Source organism: Caretta caretta, chromosome 10 (assembly GCF_965140235.1).
Source record: "Caretta caretta isolate rCarCar2 chromosome 10, rCarCar1.hap1, whole genome shotgun sequence".
Taxonomy (NCBI): Eukaryota; Metazoa; Chordata; order Testudines; family Cheloniidae; genus Caretta; species Caretta caretta.
Window position 1 is genome coordinate 48,490,934 of NC_134215.1, and position 16,047 is coordinate 48,506,980.

The window sequence follows — 16,047 nt, forward strand, 5'->3', positions numbered from 1 at the left end:
GCTTCCAGCTCCCCATGAGCCCCACAGTACCTCACAGATCAGTCTCACCATATGGTGCAACTTCTTATTTTCATGTTTAGGAACATATATATTTTAAACCGGTGGCCTCACTTGTACGTGCAGCCCCTGCACTGGGGCGCACAAGGGGGGTGGTGCTGATGTGCTTGCAGCCATAGTACCGTGTGTGTGTGGGGGGGAGCACCAATGTGCATGCAGCCCCGGCACTCAGGAGGTGGGGGCTCCAAGTGCACAGAGTGCGGGACAGATCAAGTTTCAAGTGCCCATCTGCTTGTGCAAATGTAAGGCTTGCACACAGGTTCTGAGCCCTCCTGCCCTCTCCCACCTCTCCATAGAGGTGATAAACCCAAGCTGGCCTCAGCCCTGCGTCTCTCACCCTGGGAGACATCCTGTCCCCAGCATCCCTTCTCCCCCGTCCTTATTTCCTCCTTTGTTCGTCTCTCCTCTCCTCTCCATCTGCATTCACTGCTCCCCTAGTCTTTCATCTCTCTGCGTCTCTCTGGCTCCAGTCACAGCCATGGGGGCACCAGTTGAAGTGAATTATAATGACAGGCTGTTTGCTGCTCCCTCTGGCTCAGGGCCTTGCCATGCGTGTGTGTGGGGAGTCCTTCCTAGCTGAATGTCCCAGCCCATTAGCTCAGTGTTTTCCCACCAGATGACCCTCACTTTGCCAGGCCTTGGAGCTCCGTCTGCTCACGGCTGGGAATGGAGTAATATCTGGAGAAACACCCAGACATGTCCATTTTGGCCTGAAAATACCCAGTGATTTCAGAGTTAAAATGCTAAGTGATTGGTACCGAAAGTTATGAGGAGGCCCCAGAGCTCAGCAGAAGAAAAATCATCAACCTTCAGTTTCCTGCTTAGAGGTTTTGATCCATCAGAATCCAGGCAGCTAAATGATTCAAAACACCGAAAAGAGAGAAATATCCATTTGTAGGTATTTGGAGTAAATATAAATAAAATAAACTAGACTCCTCCACCTAGTCCAAGGCTATAAAGGCCTGAAATTTATCAGGCTCTCTCAGGTACCCATGTCGTGTCCTTACCAGAAATATTTTCAAGATCATTTGGTGGCATTTATCTTAATGCTCGTTCTGATCAGCTTTGCAGCCAGAAGAGCAACGCTGGGTTAGTCACTGAGACACCATGGTGATGGGGCCAGCAGGAGGGTCCAGAGAGATAAACAGGTGGATCTCCATCTGGGGCTGGAAATTGTGGCAGGGAGCAGCTAATGTTCTCGTGTGGAGATCCAGCCAGTGTTAGCATCATTCGTGAATTTCTGCCTCCTCCAAGGCCCAGAAACTTGAGAGCATCCTGAATTGTGTTTTAAACCCAGTGCAGTGGCAGGGTGTCATGAGGCTAAATCCTCAGTGGCTGCTGATTAAAAACTACCATGGATTTTGCCCAATGGAGTTAAGTCACGATGGAAGGATGCTGCGTGCTGACACGGTGTGTTTGCTTGGAAGGGCAAACTTTTCAAGGTGGCCACCCTGCAGCCATACAGCCAGCTTTTCTGTCAGCCTGGGTTATTCACCCATCTTAAAGCGGCGCTTCCACCAACCTGGCATTTCTTCAGGTGTCTCAGGAAAGGAGAGAGGGCGGGATGGGGAAGAAGAAACTCTCCTCATGGCAGTGACAGCTTGACAGCTCTGCAGGGTGGAGCGCCGCCATATTGTCTGCCTTGCTCTCCACACACTGGGCACTCCACCCTCAGATTAGAGGGCACCCGCCAATAACACAGGGCATCCCTTGCAGACAGAGTTCATCCACAGCTCCCATCAGGCACCAGGGGAGATTCCCCTTGCAGCCTCCTCTCCCCCTTGGTATAAAGCTGTTTGGGCCAAAGGTTCACTACTGGCCTCTGTTGTTGCATGGGCAGCTGACTGTGCCTTCCCAAGTGGGCACTGGCCTATTTTGCACATGCTCTCACCATTTGTGGGCCAGATCCTGGCCCCCTGCTTGGGTAGCTTTGTGTGACTACGATGGCCCAAGGCAACCTGGCTTTTCCAGCTACCAGAGAATTCCTCCTATGTAAGGGCAACCCTGGGGTGATGTTGAGTTGATGGAGCAGCTGTACACCGACCCTGGCCTCAAAGTAGGGGTAGACCAAGCAATGGGGCATGGCCAAGGTAACTCTGGCTATTCATAGCTGCCAGAGTGGACTATTGGGACCAGGGGCAGCCATGCCTGAGTTAGAGCTGCTATAAATGATGCTGGGGCCTGGACAGGTCCCCATGTGGACCGAGAATCTGGGGGCCACGAAGATTATGTAAACCTGGGAGTCTGGGGCTGCCTGCACCGACTGGTCTGTGGGGTGGCCAGCAGTCAGGCTGGGCTCAGCTATCAGGCTGACAAGGAGGGGCACAGCCACTTTCTCAAACACAATCACTTCTACGTGCAAACCAGGCAGGACCAAAATGGAGGCTGGCCTGGGCCTGGCCTTTGGTCCTTTGTTTGGAGCGAACACATCTAGGAAAAGAGGCTTGTTTTTGACGGTGATCAAGGTGTTTTGTCCCTGTTTCACACTCTGATGCACTTTTACTGACAGATGGGCTGAGCCTCACTGACTGGGACTGAGACTCGCTCCTTTGGGATGCAGCTAAAAGTCTCTTCCCTCTTGTGCTAGCTTGGCCATGGGCTTTTTTTTTTTTCCAGCCCTCAGCAATTTTGAATTGCTCCTCGAAACCACTGTTGTCTGAGTCACTGCTACTCCTCTGACAGCCCTCCCTGAACAAGGTGGAGGAAAGCTGAGCGTCTTGTGCTGACAGGCTGGACGAGGGAGAGTCTCTTAGCAGATGGATGCAATGAAGATCCTTCCCTCGCAGCTCACGCTCCTGGCTGTGAGTTTTATAGTTGGAACAGTTGTTCTCATAAAACTGCTTGAAGAGGCACGAACGTCAATCTGGTGGCTGACATCAAGAAGCGTGTCGGCCCGTGCGTATAGTCACGAGTGTGTCTGTGTATGCGGGCGTCTCTTGATGGAGATCTGTATGTGTGTCGGCTATTGGTAAGGAACACAGGTTGGAGAGCCTCAGAAGGGTTGCAGAGCTAGTTTGGATCAGCATCCAAAAATTTAGATGCATCCCTGTTAACTATCTGAACCATTCTGAGGATGCAAAATTAGGCTAGAGATCTGAAAGAAGAAGCTTCCTTGTGAGATTTCTGGTGGTTCTGGTACCAGTCCCAGCCAGATTTCATTGAGAATTTGAGTGACTTTGGAAGTTCTGGTTTGGGGCTGAAATCTGAGGTGCCAAGGCTCACAACAATGTGAATAGCTGGATGAAAATCCCAGAAGCTCCATAATTTCATTTGAGTTCCTTTTTGGAAATGGAGATTTGGCAGCATTTACGTTTCCCAAGATCATCCCTAGTAAAAATATAAGAGCTGCTAATGTAAGACAGTGATTCATTGGCTTTCTCACTCTCGGGCTAACTCAGATGGACCAGGATACAGAAAGGAGGAACACAGGCATCTCTGGGATTGCTGGTGCAGGTTCCTTCATGCAGGCCATTTATGGTGTCTGCAAAATCCTTCTCTGATATATAGGATAGGTACAGACAGCAGAGGACAAAGGGCCATGAATGATTTGATGTCTCCCTAGAGGGCTCTGTAAATGTACTGTAGAGATGAGATTTATCACTCCATGTGCAGGTGAGGATTCATTAGTGGCCCCTAATGAAAATGTACCTGTTCTGGAGGCAGCCTTTCCCTGTCCGAAATATACTCATCTGCCCTGTTTGCCTGAGATCCACAGATGGCACAGGAGAAGATCACAGCTGGGCAAGAAATTCATGCAGAACAGAAAACACACAGAGACTTAGACCCTCCTCCCTTGACTGCAAAGGGAGCTTTGACCAACAGCAACATCTGACCCCCTTGTAAAAGTGGGTTATTGCACATGAGTGTATAAACACAACTTTGGACCCCATTCTCCTCTCACACCAACCTGTATGCCGTATAACTTCTGTGGAGCTGCTCTGGATTTAACATGCATAAGGAAGAAAATAATCAGGCCATTTGTGAATATTTTTGCTGTACATACCACAACATTTCTGCATTAAGTTAGATGAAGATCAGTGACTCAGGTCCTACTGTTCCTGGCCTCCTGAGCAGCTTGGGTTGTTTTTTTGTCATTGGCCATTGCATTTCCATCTAAATCTGCCCATAGTTCATTTTCACTTGACATCTTAATCTATGCCTCTTCTTGTAAAGCTAATTCATCCATGTGTGATGACAATATTGTATAACCTGCACCACACCAAGAATATTTTACCTACCTTTGAATGGCAGTGGATAACATGCCACTAGAGTTAAGATGCCCATCTCTGTCTGTGACTATTTAGAGTGTTCTAGTTAGCTGGGATGTAGTTTGGGGAGTGAAACAGGAGTCCGTCGCTAGCTTTGCAGGGACTAAATGCCGTCACCTGAGAGAGATTAATTTTAGGCCATTAGTTTATTACCAGAGGGGAGGCATGCCGGAAAGTCATGGAAATGACCCAGTGGGATCAGGGGTTTTTTCCAGTTTTACATGACTCAAGCAGTTGGGCTTCCACAGTTTACCACATCTCAGAATCAGGGTTGTTTCCTTGCTATCCAGTCGAAATTTTCCTTTGCTCAGTTTTACCTCGTACCTTTTTAACGTATAATGATTATTGTTTGTATTACAGTGATAGCTAGCCAGCCCAACTGATATCAGAACCCCTTTGTGCTCGGTGCTGGACGCACACATGGAATAAGAGTCAGTTTCTTCCCTAAAGAGTTTGCAATCTAAACAGACCATGGGTGGGAGGGGAAACTGAGGCACGGAGTGAAGAAGTGACTTGCCCAAGGTCACCCAGCAGGACAGTGGCACAGCTTGGAATAGAACCCAGGTCTCTTCATGCCAGTCCAGTGCCATGATCTGCTAATGAACACCTCCATTGCTCCCAGAAGCAGAATATGGGACTCAGGTGATATGTATCAGTCCTGCCTTCATAGGTGAGCAGCCACATTCAGCCCTGCCTGGAGCTTCCAAACTGACTTTAAAGGTAGCTTTATGCAGCATGAACTGGCTTCCCTGGGAGGGTATGGAACCCCATCATTGAAGGTTTTTAAGAAGAGGTTGGACAAACACCTGTCAGGGATGATCTAGGTTTACCTGGCTGTGCCTCAGTGCAGCGAGCTGGCCTAGATGACCTCGCAAGTTCCCTTCCAATCCTCCATGTCTCTGAATCTATAATTAGCCCAGCCTGGAGGGATGAAGGATGATGTTGGAAGCCCTGCTTCAGGCAGGAAAGACTGAAATCTCCAGACCAGCCAAAGATGGTGAAGGACATCTCAGAGCGCCTGGGGATCTAGGAGCAGCAATAGATTCAGGAAGCCCCCCGGACACTGAATTACTGAGGCAAAGGTGCTGCTCTGAGGGAACCTACGTATGGCCAGATTGATGTGCTTTGCGGTGGGCCAACAACAATGTTGTGTGCAGTGATTCAGGGGCAGTCAGCACAGATGGGAAATGTGCAGCTGTGTGCCAGGAAACTCTTATGGGGTGTTGTTAGGATTGTATATATCTTGGACAACTGAAATGTGGACTGGCTCTCCTTAGAGATGTGCTGAGAGTGTAACCCTCGAGCCAGTGTAACCCTAAACTCAGGGACGGCATGGATCCGGACCTGGACTTCATGGTTCAGACCCAGTCACTGTTCTCCTGGGAATAACATCAGGAAGTTGATCTGGGCTGTGGAATGTGGCTGGTACAGGGGCGTGTCTGATGAGGTTTTGGGAGTACTCTGTTGTCAGGCAGCCCAAGAAATGGTCTAGTAGGACAGGACAGGGAGTAACAACTCCTGAGTTCTTAGTACAGCTCTGACGCTAGTAGGCAGGTCACTTAATCACATCTATGCCTTGGTTTCCCCATCTGTAAAATAAAGCTAATAATCCCTCCCTGGCGAGGATATTGGGAGGATGTTTACAGCTGCAGGTGCTGTATAAGGGTTAAGTGGGATTTAGTATGGCCACCTGTAGCTGAGGCACCTGACTCTCCAAATCCAACAAAGGGTTAGTGAGTCCGGTGGTGGGAGCAGTGTCCCTGGCAGACTGATCCGTTGGACAGTCAGGAAGCTAATCCCCCTGCTCATGTGCCTTGCGTGCTGGCTAGACTGGCCTTCTCCCTCCTCTCCTTTACAGCACTCCAAGAACAGACTGTTTCTAGCACAGCCACAAGCTGACTGTAGCCAGCCCTCAGGTGGTTGCTTTGTGATTGTGGGGAAGGGCACAATTCAAACAGGAGGTGCTCCTAATTGGAAACACATACAAATTTCCCTGTCACTGCCCTCATTCTGCATACAGCCAGAAGATTACAGTGGCCAGTAATTCCACAGACATGCTGGTAGGAGACCTTGTCTCTGAGCTGTCCAGAACAGGCCCACTAGTCTCAGGCCCTGTTAAGAGCTCCCTGTTGAGAGCTGCTTTCAGATATCTGTGGGAAGTTAACTTTTTGGTGCATGGGGTGAATGTATATCAGGCTCTCTTTACATGTGCAACATGGTGCAGATCCTGGCCTTGGCATACAGCCTTTATCAAGGCAGTAGAGGCTGTGACTGCTATTCCAGACCTATGGCCTCTCTATAGTGGGGACTGCCAGTGTGTCTGTTGTGTTCATGGCACACAAACAGAGCAGTTAGATAAAAACATGGAATGCTCTTTTTGGAAGGTTATAACTGTGATGGATTGGATCACAGAAACCCCCATGGGGACTGCCACATGATGTGTTGAGACTACTGACCCTGCTTTCCCTGCCAGCTTGGGACTTCAGTGCCCTGGCCTGGTTTGAGCCAGACACGCTAGCCTGCTGAAAACCCAGACCGAGGTCTGAACAACGTCCCCCAAAACTGCAGGCTTAACTGAAAACAGGTTAAGAAGTGTTCCTTTCGCCAACACTCAGATGTCCAACTCCCAATGGGGTCCAAACCCCAAATAAATCTGTTTTATCCTGTATAAAGCTTATACAGGGTAAACTCATAAACTGTTTGCCCTCTATAACACTGATAGAGAGATATGCACAGCTGTTTGCCCCACCCCCCCCAGGTATTAATACATACTCTGGGTTAATTAATAAGTAAAAAGTTATTTTTATTAAATACAAAAAGTAGGATTTAAGTGATTCCAAGTAATAGAACAAAGTGAATTACCAAGCAAAATAAAATAAAACACACAAGCCTATGCCTAATACAGTAAGAAAGTGATTACAGATGAAACCTCACCCTGAGAGATGTTCCAGTAAACTTCTTTTACAGATTAGCCTCCTTCTAGTCTGGGTCCAGCAATCACTCACACCCCTGTGGTTACTGTCCTTTGTTCCAGTTTCTTTCAGGTATCCTTTGGGGGTGGAGAGGCTGTCTCTTGAGCCAGCTAAAGACAAAATGGATGAGTCTCCCAGGGGTTTAAATAGACTTTCTCTTGTGGGTGGACACCCCTCCCTCCCCCTGTGTAGAATCCCAGCTACAAGATGGAGTTTTGGAGTCACATGGGCAAGTCACATATCCATGCATGACGCAGAACTTATAGGTAGCAGCCATAGTTCACATGCTACCTTGAACGTCCTCAGGTAGTCTTCTTATGTGGATTGGAGCCTTCCAAGGTCCATTGTCCATTAAGTGTTTCTTGATTGGGCACTTAACTTGCAAATTCCTTTCTAAAGAAGCTGCCCAAATGCCTTACTAAGGCTAATTAAAATCAAACAAGTACTCAGCCAATATTCATAACTTCGAATACAAAAATGATACATGCATACAAATAGGATGAATATATTCAGTAGATCATAACCTTTGCAGAGATATGTTACATGGCATATGTAGCAAAAAACATATTCCAGTTATGTCATATTTACATTCATAAGCATATTTCCATAAAGCATTATGGGGTGCAATGACACAATAACATAACACTATTTTCTTATAATCCAAATCCCTAACACAGAAGAACTGAAACCAGAGAGAGACAAAGCAGGCTGCTCCCAAAGGCAGCGAGGCAGAACTCAGCCCACCTTGCTCTAGGCTAGCTCTTTACAGATTGATTGCTGAAGACTCTGATTGCACGCTTCCCTACAGAGGCCCCTAGCCTGTAAGCGGGACCAGAAAACTCCCTGAGAATTTGAAGTGACAACTTATAATTTTAACACTGTTTTCAATACAGCTCACCTACCCCTGCCTCTCCTCCAGCATGCCCCCAAATCTTCACAGCTCTGCAGTGCTCAGTGCTCAGGGACCCACAGCAGAGCAGCATGGGAGAAGGATCTTGAATGACTCTAGAGAAATCAGGAGAGTGTCCAGAAAATACTGCATCACCCAGGATAGAAAATGAGCTGGGGAGAAGGAAGAAGTTTGTGGGGGAGGAAAGGGTGGAAATAAGCCCACAGGGGAGATGGGTGTGTGCGTGTCAAATTCTCTTCTCCTTTACTGTGGAGTAACACCATTGATTTAAGTGGAGTTGCTCCAGATTTACACCAGTGTTGATGGAAAGCAGAATTTGGCCCTAGGTGAGAAATTTTTGCCCTGGCTGCTGGAATGCTGGGAGAGTCATTGGAGGAGCTTTCGGAGGGTAAGGTGGGCATGGGCCCGTTCCTGGGGGGAGCCGTCGAGACGACACATATTTGGCAGATGGCAAGGGGAAGATTTGAGGAGCTGGAAGGGAAGTGTTTCCAGAGAGGGGCACGGGGCCCAGTTCTGAGGTGTTGTGACGGCGATGTGAGTTTGAGCCCCACACGCTCCTTGGCAGCTGTTTATACCCACCCTAGCCACGTGTACTGCTCACATCCCACGCTGCTTTAGCTTTCGCCTTCTTCCAGCTCCTTGGCATGTAAATTACACTCACCTAGTCTCCCATCCACATTGGTGGAACGGGTGTAAGTGGGTCTTGGGGAGGGAGCCTGGCACATAGAACAAAGAGATGTCAATATGCCACCCTGATTCTGGGCCTGCCAGGGGCCAGTTCAGCTCTCAGCACAGGCTAAAGCAGCCTCAGGGGTGCCCTGACTTGCATCCAGGCCGCCATAGCTCCAGTGGGCCATTTAGATAGCTGGGAATAGCAGCAGAGGCAAAAGAATTTCCCAGCCCTTCCTCCTCTCCCACAGCCTATCCCTGATAGGCAGCTGACACACCCTGCACCAAGGGCTCCAACTGATGATAACAGCTCTGCACCAGCCAGGTCATCCCTTACACTGGGGGCCTTCCCTGGGTGGGCCTCACACCTGCTTTGTGCCAGCTCAGGTGGTGCAGAGAGTCCATAGCCCCTGGGTGAACTCCCCGCACAGGGAGTATAAGGGAAGGGGGTGTGAATTACACCACTTTATACATCCCTCCTGAATTTGGGCCCCAACCTGACACATGGCTGCATGTTTTGAGAGCAGCGGCTTTCTGTTCCTGTTTCCTGGCCTCGCAATGTTAGTTCTGGAGTTTGGCCTGTTCCGCTTATTTTAATTTATGACCCAGCATCAAGTAATTTGTTTTTAGGTTGCGATTCTCTCAGCGCTCAGTAAGTTGCTTGTATAACCTGGTTCCCACATCCCAGGTTTGGTGCGACAGCTTTTCTACTAAAAATACCCTGCTGAGGAGGAGGGCAGGAAACCTGGAAAGGAGTTTGCTTTTAATTAAAGACATTGGATGCGTGTATTCTGGAGTTCAGTGGGATTGTATTAAACCAGAACAGAAAAGTTCTTTACTTTCTGGCAGCCAGGGTAAGGCGCAGAGCTGTTCAGATCAGTATCCCAGGCCTCGTTAATTCCACTGCGTACCCCTCATCAAGCACTGCGCACCACAAGGACTATGGAGTGAGCCCAGAGACTGTAGCTCCTGGGCAGGGGGGCAGTTCTGTATAGGGAAAGGACCCCTGGCAGCAACAAGCCAGTATGATGTGGATTTTAAGCCCAGGTTGCCCACTGCCTGCTGGTGGAGCAGTGTGAGGAAATCCAGGAGCCAGACAGCACTGGGTATGGACTAACCTTCCTTCTAGAGTCAGGCATTGTTAGGATATAGATATGCAGGCCTGCCTGTAAAGGCCTATACTTTAAGAATTTAGGTATATGTTTATCATTTAGCTAGTTATAGAGGTATAAAAGAGAGAATCAAAATCACTGTCTGCCTGTGTAAGAGCCTTCTCTCACTGTGACAGTCTGAGCTAAGCAGCAGAGGCAGCCATAAGCTGGGAAGCGACCGGTCACCTCCTCACATTCCAAACTAGTCACATTGAAATAAGGTGCTATTGGGCTGTTAGGAATACAGTCCTGTCCTGATAATGCCTATCACCACCAGATAAAGATGGTTAAAGAAAACTTAGTTTGATAGCATCCTGTCTGGCAAGATATCGCTTCTCAATCGTTGTGGTTGTGAAACCCTCATTTCTGTATGTTTTATCTTTTATGGCCCCCACTTTTCTATTGTTGATCTGTCTGGTTCTCTAATTGTGTCTGTCTGTTGTATAATTAATTTTGTAGGTGTAAGTTAATTAGGGTAGTGGGATATAATTGGTTAGAGAATTATGTTACAATATGTTAGGATTGGTTAGATAAATTTTAATAGAATGATTGGTTAAGGTATAGCTGAGAATATTACTTTATAAATTAGGGGAAACAGGAAGTAAATTGAAAAGGAGTACTTGTGGCACCTTAGAGACTAACAAATTTACTCCTTTTCTTTTTGCGAATACAGATTAACACGGCTGCTACTCAGGAAGTAAATTGGGATTCGAAAATAAGGAAAAAGGAACTTGGATTTAAGCTTGCTAGAAGTTCACCCCAATAAACATCAAATTGTTTGCACCTTTGGACTTCAGGTATTGTTGCTCTCTGTTCATGTGAGAAGGACCAGGGAAGTGAGAGGGTGAAGGAATAAGTCCTCTGACAGGCATGAAGGGAACGAGGCCCAGTGGGATTCTGTGCAGCATCCTGGCTCAGAGTAAACCTCGGCTCCTCCAATATCCAGCTCTGGTTGATCTGCTGTGCCCAGGAGGGTGTGTCAGGGGATCAGGTGGTCTTGTTAGGATGCTGGACTGGGACTCGTGAGACCTGAGTTCAGCTTCTGCCCTGCCCAGACTCTGTGACCTTGGGCAAGTGGCTTCCTTTCTCTGCACCTCAGTTCCCCAACAACCCTCCCTCCTGCTACATTGCAATACAATGTTAATAAGTCATTTCTTGCTAAGCCCAACTCTGCCTCCTGTCTCAGAACTAGAGAGAGCCCAGCACCCTGATTCCTTTGCTGGCACTGCAGAGAGGAGGGCTGGGCTGGGGGTCTCCTGGGATGCTGCTCCTGAGCTGGCCAGAGGATGTAGCTCCAGGGACAAGTGCCCCCCAGCTCCTGTCAGCCTGGGAGCTCCGGCCTGGGATGCTGGATTTCCCCATAGGGCAGCACAGCACATTATCAGCAGAGCGCTGCACCCAGCCCATCATGGGTTCTAGCGTCTCTGCTGTACTTCCCCGCTCTGTGCAAGTCTATAGGTTGGATTCTAAACCCACCGAAGTCAATGGGAGTCTGACAAATCACCAATGGGCTGTGGATCAGGTCCTGTGTGGGGTGAAGTGTCCCCTCTGCCCGCTACAATAATAGAGAGGCTACTGTGTCCCAGATCCTCGTGTCCCTTTCCCATCCCACCACCTTTGCATGATACCTTAGAACTTCATTTATTCCTCCCTCCCCTCTTTTTCACTCCCTTTTTTTCTCTTTGCGTGTTTTCCTTCCAGGTTTGGCTCTGGCTCTGCACTGTGCATCTCTTGCAGTTCCTCCCCTCCCTCTCGAGCCAGCTTTGGTCCCGTCCGTCGTTGGCACTGGATTAATTTATGGGATACCATTTATCAGTTTGGCGGCTGGCTGGCGGGTTTAGTGCTGTTTATATAAGCAATGCCATCAGTGTAAGGCAGCAATTATTCCCATATAAATAAGAATATTAATGCTGTCAGGGGGCCCAGCAATAGCCCATAATGGGGTTCCCTCCTCTGTGTGTCTCTCTCTCTGTAGCCTCTCTAGGTCTGATTCTTCTCTCACTTGCACCATTTTGACACTGGTGTAATTCATTCCCCTGAATTTACACCAGTGTAAGAGAGAGGAGGGCTGGATCAGGCCTATTCTCTCTCTTTCACTCTTTCTTGCTGACAAAACTCCCTGAGAGCCAAGTTCTGAGATCCTGTTCTCCCTCAGCAGGCTCGGTGGAAGCCACTGAGAGTCACTTATTATCTCACGGGGAAAGGGATCAGGCTCCTCAGGTAAAGCCCTCAAAGTGAGTGGGAGTCAAAGCCTGAGACAGGACTGAATAAGAAGTGTAGGATTCAACCCCTCTGTTGCTATAGTTCTCTCTCCCATGGGGCACTTTCCAGCACCAATAGCCTGAGGTGCTTCTCCCATTGCAGGATGGGAGGGGACCCTGTATTTGGGCCCCGGTGGGATTCCCCAGGAGCGCCTTTCCCCCAGCTGTGTTCTCAAGCAGCTGCCATGTCCTGAACATAAACCCTAAGCCCTGGCTTCCCACCTCCTTTAGTCTTCCTGGAGTGGCACCAGAACCTAATGAAGGAGCAGTAATGATAATAAACCCAGGCACTGAGCTGCTTGCACTCAGGGCCGCTGGAGGATTTGCTGCTTTCTCTGCTGTGGCACTTGGAGAGGAAAGTGCTCGGGATGAGGCTTGTTTACAGCCAGTGATTTTCATGCCTTTCCTAGTGTGCTTAACAAGTCGCTCATTAGGCTGAGCTCCTGAAGGAGGTGGAATTCTCCAAAGGGCTCATCCCAGCCCACCAAACTGCCGCTTCTGTACTCGCTTCTTGCGCTCTAATGGAAGCGAGCTGGGGAAGGGGCTTTGGCATATTTGGTAGCTGGGACCATGTGCTGCAAGCAGTCGGCACCCCAGAGAGCTGGGTTCTATTCCTGGCTTTGCCACTGACCAGGTGTGTGACCTTGGGCAAGTCACTTACTCAACCTGTGCCTCTCTTTCCCCCCCACCCTTTGGCTGTCTGGGCACAGGTACCATCTCTCATTATGTGTCTGAAGTAGCACAACAGAGCCTTGATTGTGGCTGTGGCCTCTAGGTGCTATTGTAATACAAACAAGAAGAATGCCAAACTTTTTTGAACCAAAAGATGCCTTTGCATGTAGCAGGAGGTCTGGGGGCATGAAGCAGGAGCTGGTGAACGTTCTTCCCCCCGCCTCCCAGTGCAGTTCAGCACCGCTGGGTCAGGAGAATAGGCATCCAAACTGGCATTTAACCAGGATGCCCACGCTAACCCCCCTGCTCTTTTGAAAAGTGTTCTGTGAGGGTATTTCATGGCTACTTGTGGCCAGGATCTTGCTTTCACCTCTCTGCACAAAGATGTCACCTCTAGCAGCAGCTGGCACACGGGTTCAGTACTGACTCAGCACTTGGTTTTTCCTTGATGGTCAATTTTCCAAGTTCAAGAGCAGGCTGTAGGCTGCTTAGCTTCCGAGAAAATCACAGCCCATGGTGGCATGGCTAACATCCTGCTGCTGCACTTTAGTTGGTGGCACTCTAACCCTTGGGCACAGGCCAGGGTATGTCCTGCCAAGTCAGCATGTGATTCAGTGTCTACAACAGAAACCTCGACAAGACAGACAAACCCCAGATGTCAGTCATTCTGCCCCTGCCCCCATGAACACATGCATTTTAGTCATGATGGTTAGTCAGTGGTTATGGGCGGGGAAGGCCACATCTCAGCTCTGATGGAAAAGGCAGCACCTGGAATAGTGAATAGCTGCCATATAGGTTCCAATGCCCGTGGTATGAAAATGTTGGTATGGCTGTGACAGAGATTATTGGTACCAGGAGGTCCAAATGCAAGAAGGGATGGTCTAATGAAAGCAGCGTGATTCTCCTCCCGCTTACACAGTTTTCCACTGGTGAAACTCTCTGACCTTCAGCTGAGTGATTCCTGATTTCCCTTCACTTACACTGGTGCAAATCAGGCCTAACTGATTTTAGAGGAGGCTGTAACTAGATGGGGCCAAACCTGCTCAGATGAGACCAAACCTGAACTTTTACCTGAATTTCTAATTGAACCTCAACCATTTTTAAGGTTCCAAATGTCCAGGTCTCTACATGCATGCAATTGCACCTTTCTGCGCCAGTCTAGGGTGATTTTGCTCCCTGAAGGCGAGGGCATGAAGGAGTGTGTACAGACCGGCTCCCCAAAGTGATAGCTAGAGAGTCATCTTTCAAAAAAAATTCAAGATACCTATTTGAATAACCCAGTCCCCGCCTAGGTGAACTATGCAAAGCACATAGCTCCGAGGATGCTCCTGGTGCTGTTCCTTAAACACATAAAAGGACTCCATCTGGTTTTAATTATTCAAATGAGATGACAGGGTAATCAATATAAATGGTTAAACGTGGCCGGGATTAGTGTCAGCTCTGCTGCGGCACTGGATAAAAGCTATTGAGATGGAGGATTAACTGCTACTTACAGGAGGGCTGGCTGTGGCTGCAGTGTTGCATGGAAGGTCAGATGGCTCTGAGAAGCTCACCTCCCCAGAGGGCGGGAGGGCATGGCACTCAGCAATTAGGGGAGGGTCAAAGGGCGAGCAAGGGGTTATGGTTAAGGCATGTGTCATCCGTCCATCTAGCATATGCGCTATTAAAGGTAATAACTGCAATATTTCTGGCTCCGGATGCCTTTTTATTGCTAATATATTGCTAATTGTGCTCGCCTGTGAGGTAATACTCATGAAATAAGATTTAAAAAGCATGAGGCTTAAGAAAATAAATCAAGGCTACCGCATAGCCACAATGATCTGCATCTCAATTACCCAGAACTGCCCGGCATCTGAAACACTGGGTCACCTCCCTTGGCATCTTGTTGCCTTAATTACTGGGAAAGTTCCCTCCTCTGTCCAAACTGCTTCCCGTGGGGCTGTCTGATGATCCAGGTTCTGCTGCATAATAAGGATGGGGAGGGGAAGAGATAGCACAGTAAGACATTAATGCTCTAGGCAGTGATGGGCAATTTGGATCATGGCTTTGCAAAGACCAGAGGCATCAGCCATGTTGGGCCAAGCAGATGTTCCGCCATATATCTGCTGTTGTGCTTATTCAGGTCCTTGGCTGCCCATCATAAGAACATAAGAACGGCCATACTGGGTCAGACCAAAGGTCCATCTAGCTCAGTATCCTGTCTTCTGACAGTGGCCAATGCCAGGTGCCCCGGCGGGAATGAACAGAACAGGTAACATCAAGTGATCCATCCCGGGTCACCCATTCCCAGCTTCTGGCAAACAGAAGTTAGGAACACCATCCCTGCCCATCCTGGCTAATAGCCATTGATGGACCTATCCGCCATGAATTTATCTGGTTCTTTCTTTGAATGAATGCTGTTGAAGTCTTGGCCTTCACAACAGCCTCTGGCAAAGCAGTCCACAGGGTGACTGTGCGTTGTGTGAAGAAATCCTTCCTTTTTGTTTGTTTTAGACCTGCTGCCTATTAATTTCAGTTGGTGGCCCCTAGTTCGTGTGTTATGAGAAGGAGTAAATAACACTTCCTTATTTACTTTCTCCACACCAGTCATGATTTTATAGACCTCAATCATATCCCTCTTTAGTCATCTCTTTTCCAAGCTGAAAAGTCTCCCAGTCTTATTAATCTCTCCTCATACAGAAGCCGTTCCATACCCCTAATAATTTTTGTTGTCCTTTTCTGATCCCTTAACTGGCTGTTGTCTGTACCCTGCTTTTTACTGGGCAACAATCTTTCCCAATACCACAGTGCATTCCGGGGCATCTTAGCCTCAGGATGAAGTTAAAAAAGGCCAGGACTGGAGTAACAGACATTGGCGTAGGCCTGGATTGAAGCTTAGCGGCAGAGCTGGGAGAGGACCCAGGACTGAAATAACAGGGTGTATCGTAGGGCAGGAAAGAGGTTCATAGCAGAGCGTTGTGGGGACCTAGGGACTTGACTGGACCAGGAGATGTTGCAAGCTGGAAGTAAGACCCATTGCCCAAGCTGTGCGGGGGGAGAGAGAGAGAGCCCTGAAAGATGAGGAGATGCGGCTGGTCAGGAATGAGA

General features: G+C 48.6%; 1 long non-coding RNA gene across 1 annotated transcript; it reads left to right on the top strand.

Annotated features, from left to right (window-relative positions):
• Window positions 1-9,733: 9,733 nt before the first annotated feature.
• Window positions 9,734-10,810, top strand: LOC125643798 (uncharacterized). Its single transcript, XR_007358825.2, has 2 exons — window positions 9,734-9,982; window positions 10,701-10,810. It is a non-coding gene; the product is annotated as an uncharacterized LOC125643798 (long non-coding RNA).
• Window positions 10,811-16,047: the final 5,237 nt, after the last annotated feature.